Below are 6,344 nucleotides of genomic sequence, written 5' to 3' on the forward strand. Positions count from 1 at the left end.
ACAACATATTGTTGACCATTTTTAATCAGTCTGTATGAGATGGTGGCAATGGGGTCATCCATTGTTGAGCAAATAACTTTCTGGCCTGATGGAGACACCTCAGAACTGCCAATTGCATTAAAAAGGGACCATTTTACCTTCCATATAACCCAATACACAGAGTTTTGGTTCCGCCATAAGACTAACTCCAAATATATGTGTTCTTATATATGTGCGAGTGCGGTGTGTTGGTGGCGGTTATCACGGCGGAAAATTATATGGGAGGACTTGCACCATTTGGATATTATTTAAAGGAGACACACCTTAATTTTGTTCAGTCACGTTTATTCTCATATATAGACTTTTTCATGGACTTGTCATACAATATGCTATGCAATAAAGTTACATATATACCTTTCTTCACACCAAATTCATTTAAAGTGACAGTGTCCATTTATTTGCTGTGTTCTGATTCTGATTTGTTTTTGGAGAAGTGTGTCAGTTTGGATTGTGGGGTTTTTTTGGTGATGGAGCAATAGAAAAGGGGGGGGGGGGTGTTGGCATATTATAATGTACTCTTTATATGTATATGGAAAATTAAACTTTGTTATTACAAAAAAAAACGATTTGAAATAAAAAAAAAAATAGAAATCTGATGGTGTTTTTTTGTTTGTTCTTTACACTTACTTCATTTAAAGAGAAGATGTTCACTTACTTGTATCAATAAATCTGCACCTCCATAGACCTGTACTTTGAGAAGAAGCAGTAAAAAGAACTATTGTGAAGCACTGCAAAGGAGCAAGCAGAGATTAGGTCATTAATGAGCAAATACAGTATTGCTATGCCAAATACATCTACAGGTGCATCTCAATAAATTAGAATATCATCAAAAAGTTAATTTATTTCAGTATTTCAATTCAAAAAGTGAAACTCATATATTATATAGATTCATTACACACAGGGTGATATATTTCAAGCATTTTCTTCTTTTAAGTTTGATGATTATGGCTTACAGCTAGTGAAAACCCAAAACTCAGTAACTCAGATATTCTAATTCATTCGTGATATTCTAATTCATTTGGAAAGGCACCTGTATAAGCTGTACATAAAAACTATGTTCTCCAAATTGTAACACAACTTTTTTTAACATCTAACTGATCTCCTGTACATGTATAGCTAAAATCATTGAAATACAACAATTTGTGTTGGGAATGTAAACTGAATTATAAATAGTAATTGGATGTAAAATTTTTTAAAACTTTCATTTTTTTTTTTTGTATTTTGGCGAGTCGGCGTCATCATGACAATGCTGGAAATTGTGATTGATGGTGGATTACACGATGGAACCATTTTTTGGGCTTTTTTTTCCCAAGGACTGTTGTTTTGTTTTTTGTTCAATTCACTTCTTCTGCGCTGCCCTATAGTAGAAATACTGCTACAGGGAGGCACGGGTGCGCAAAATCACTGGCAATCACTGAGTATAACGGACAGGGGGGGGGGGGGAAACCTGTATGTAAACAATACAGATCTCTTCTCTGTCAAGTGCAGCACACTGCTTTGTATGGCTCTGCATGGAGCCATTCAAAGCAGTGTGCTTACAATGTAAAGCACACACACAGCACACAGTGCAACAGCACACCATTAACCCTTTGATCGCCCCACATGTTAACTCCTTCCTGCCCAGTGTCATTAGTACAGTGTCAGTGCTTTTTATTAGCACTGATCAGTGTATTGGTGTTACTAGGGATGTCAGTGACAGTTAGTCAGTAACCCCTACCAATGTCCATTGCAGTCTTGCTATAAGTCGCTGATTGCCGCCATCACTAGTATAAAAAAAATAAATAAAATTCCAGTATATATACCGTCGTTTGTAGATGCTATAACTTTCACGTAAACCAATTAATTTACACGTATTGGGATATGTTTTAGCAAAGACATTTCACAGAGTACATTTTGGCCTAAATTTATGATGAAATATAATTTTTTAAATTATTTACAACAGGAATCAGAGGAATTTCAATCCGTGTATAAACTTGTCTGTTCAAGAGAAGCAAGAGAAGCCCAGCTTCTGTTGAACAGTCCGGCTGGAAAACCAGCATTTTGATCAGCCTCTGCAGCCAGGGAAGGAGTCCCCACTGTCAGAATACAATAGCATATCAGGGGAGATCCCTGCACCCACATAGTTTGTGTGGATGCAAGAGTCTGCAAGATTTTGAATGAAAAAAATACTCCTGGTGTATATCCAGCTTTAGCTTTCTGAGTGAAAATGACAGCTTTTGCATTATATATTACTATCAGTTGAATGCAGGGCATATGAATATGGAACATAAGCATACAGAAACATTAAGATATTTGGATTCTTGCTGCTGAACCCTTCTGACACATTAAAAAGCTTAGTAAGCAGGTAAAAAAAATAGGTTAGAGAATAATTACACATTAATGTGCTGTAATGTCACAAGGAAAGTTATGAGTAAAGAACTTGAATCCAGGTCACCACAGGCAACCACACTGATATGAAGAGGAAGTGAAAGTACATTTTCACTAATTCATATTACTGCAATGCATACAATGTTTATAAGGCTATTTGTTCTGAATGGAACCCCAATATACCATGCTGACTAAGGTGTGCTGCAATGCACTTTGAAGCAGAGGAATAGTGTAAATAGGTCCTTAATGATTTCATACATGCATACAAATAAGCAATGAAACCACAAAGTATGAACAATAAATAAAATAGTGCAGTGATTATACCAAACGTGTAAAAGTTTTATTAAAGTAAATACATATTAACAAATGCATTTTTAAGGTCATTACAAATGCACAAAACAAAAATATTACATTGTTGCAACATATATTTGGCAATAATGCAAATACCTCTGAAGATTCCAACTTAAATCAAGTACATTAAAAGGTTCTCCACTTTAAAATGTATAACTGTATGTGACTTAGGTAATCAACTACCCAACAACACCCATTAATAATCAGTAACGCTTCTCTTTTTTTTTTTTATCTTTGACTGTGTAAGATACATGAAAGACTATAACAAATGACCTCAGACTACAAATATTGGGTAAAAATTGATTGCACACGCATGTATGGATGGTCACGGTCAAGTGTGAATTTAATGCAACATTCATGCAATGATTAACAATCAGCATTGGTAAAGAGCAGAAGAGTCCAGTCTGCAAATACCAAAAAGAAAGTTCTTACTTTAGTTGATAAACATATTTCTTGTGAGATACTGAGTTCTCTGATTTATAACTAATATCCTAAAGTATAACTAAGGGCAAACTTTTTGTTGCCTTTAGTCCTACTTTAAGAATTCAATAAATGCACCACATTAATGACTGTTGGAAGCAGATACCCACCATATGCCTACATACCAAATATCTACAAAGTGTTAGTGGTCTGTTAAGACTACATCACCATTTTTAAAGGGTAGCTTTTTGTAAGGTAGCTAGACTAAGTCAATTACAGTTAATGATTTTCAGTTTTATTAATATACATATATTACATCTGAAAGGTAAACGTGTATCTGCTATGTTTTCATTAAAAGTTGAACTATGCATACCACAGCAATATCTAAGGCCTTATTCACAAGAGCAGCCAGGAGGCAGTAAAACCAGGTGGTTGAGTCATGGTTTTACCACCCTGACTGTTCACCTGAACATTGACATCCAACTGTTCATGGCTGTACACAATGCTGTAGGTTAAACTTGCTGGCTTTGCCATGCCATGGTCTGCACTTGTTTATGCCATGGTCTAAAACTCTGCAGCAGAGGTCACTACTTTTCCAAGTGGACCTTTTATTAAAATTCACCTTTCACAGGACACAATAAGCTATATATCAGCATTATCAAATCACATTATTATAACAGTCTATCTTGCCCATAATTAAAAACTGCTGTCAGCTTTGGCAGCCTAGGTCACATGGTCTCCCATTACTAATCATTACTACAGATAGTCTTGTTTTCAGTCACCAGTCAGATAAAATGTAGTAATGTGCATAAATAATTCCAAACTATACATACAATAAGAACTTTGATACAATATCACACAGAGATGATTACTTACATTAGGCTGCCCCTTTTCCCATCCAAATTAAAAAAAAAAAAAGCTTTGATTATAGTCCCCTTTCTCAAAAACTGCTAAATATAAATATATGCCTTGAGAACTGGTGAATTCTTTTGGCTTGATTGTTTTTATTTAAACATATCTCAGGCAAATGGCCCCTAATTAAATAAGTGCAAGCAGTAAAAAGTTTTCCTAAAGGGAAACTTTACCATTTTTAGGGTGGGCTGACTCTTGCCTTAAAGTACAAGCATGCACACTTTACCTTTCAGTGTGCCCACCTCCGGTGATGTGACACCCATGCTCTCCCTTGTTGCTTAACCACTTGCCTACCGGGCACTTATACCCCCTTCCTTACCAGGCCAATTTTCAGCTTTCAGCGCTGCCGCACTTTGATTGACAATTGCGCGGTCATGCAACATTGTACCCATATGAAATTTTGATCAGTTTTTTCTCACAAATAGAGCTTTCTTTTGGTGGTATTTAATCGCCACTGGGCGCTTTACTTTTTGCGCTATAAATTAAAAAATGTGCAAAAAATTTGAAAAAAAAAAAAAGTTTATTTGTTTCTTTTATAAAATTTTTCAAACAGGTATTTTTTCTCCTTCACTGATTTGCGTTGATGAGGCGGCACTGATGGGCACTGATAGGCGGCACTGATGGGCACTGATAGGCAGCACTAAAGGGCACTGATAGGCAGTACTAATGAGGTGGCACGGATAGGCGGCACTGATAGACAGCACTAATTAGGGGTCACGGATAGGCGGCACTGATATGCAGCACTGATAGGCGGCACTGATAGGTGACACTGATGATGGGTACTGATAGACGGCACTGACTGGCATCACTTCTGGGCACTGACTGGCGGCACTGACTGGCACAACCCCTGGGCACTGACTGGTGGCACTGACTGGCAGCACTGGTGGGTGGCACTGGTGGGTGGCACTGGTGGACAGCACTGGTGGGTGGGCACAGGTGGGTGGCACTGGTGGGCACAGGTGGGTGGCAATGGTGGGCACAGGTGGGTGGGCACAGGTGGGTGGCACTGCTGGGCACATGTAGGTGGCACTTCTGGGCACAGGTAGGTGGCACTGCAGAGTGGCACAGGTGGGGGCACTGCTGGGCACAGGTGGGGGCACTGCTGGGCACAGGTGGGGGCACTGCTGGGAATGGGTGGGCGGGGCTAGTGGGCGCACTGCTGATCGGAACTTGCGGGGGTCACTGCTGGGCACCGATCATCAGGGCACTGATCATCAGTGCCCTGATGATCGGTGCCGATCCCCGCTCTGACAACTGCCGGTTCTCGGCAGTACTTTCCTCACGATCTGACAGCGTGAGGAAAGTGCAGCCGAGAACCGGCACTTGCATTTCCCTGTGATCAGCGTGTCATTGGACACCGCTGATCACGTGGTAAAAGGCCGGTGGGATCGGCCTTTCACCACATCACGTGATCAGCTGTGTCCGTACGATCACGGAGATCGCCGGGTGTGCGCCCCCTGGGGCGCGCAGGAGAGCGCGTTCTGGGAGGACGTCATATGACGTCCACTCAGAACTGGCCGGCCGCGGTGAAGCCGTTTTTCGGCTATGCGCGGTTGGCAAGTGGTTAATTGCTGCTGCTAAAATCTTTGCAAGTCTTCTGGGTCCAGCATCTTCCAGCCTTGCTTACTAATGATGTAACCCCTGTGTATATACGCTATAGTCACATCAACCTGCCACCCAACTCCATTCTTGCAGATGTCCGGGAGTGTACACTTCACACACTACTCATGTGCCAAAGAGATTTTGCTTGCAACCCTTTTGTTGTATAGAGATCACTAGGACACATGCATTACTAAGCATTTACTAAAATAACTAGAAAGTAAGGGAAAAAAATAAGTGTTTTGTTTTACAGGTATGTTATGTTGTTCATGTACATATATGTATAGTCTCATACCCTGACATAGCTAGAATTAGGAAAACAGATCGAACATTGCTATGTGGCTTGAAACAAGAAATTTTGTGCAAAATATACAAAAATAAACATATTATTGCCTGACTGATCCTTAACATGGATTATTAAAAATCTGCGTTTGTTCTTTTAAAAATGTAATGGCCACTGAACATACTTCCATTGTTATTTAGATGGGCCTGACTGTACTACTAACCACTGTTTCATGCTACATTTGCAGGGCAAGTCCTTAAGAGCCACTGTTCTACTCATTAGTACAGCAAGGAGACCTGGATACTAAGGATTCTATAAATGCAATTGTCTACAAATAAAAAGTAAAATGATTACAACAGGTCTTAAGTTATGG

Source organism: Staurois parvus, unplaced genomic scaffold (genome assembly GCF_062004578.1).
Source record: "Staurois parvus isolate SC_StPar_1 unplaced genomic scaffold, SC_StPar_1.0 ptg000202l, whole genome shotgun sequence".
In the NCBI taxonomy this organism is placed as follows: Eukaryota; Metazoa; Chordata; class Amphibia; order Anura; family Ranidae; genus Staurois; species Staurois parvus.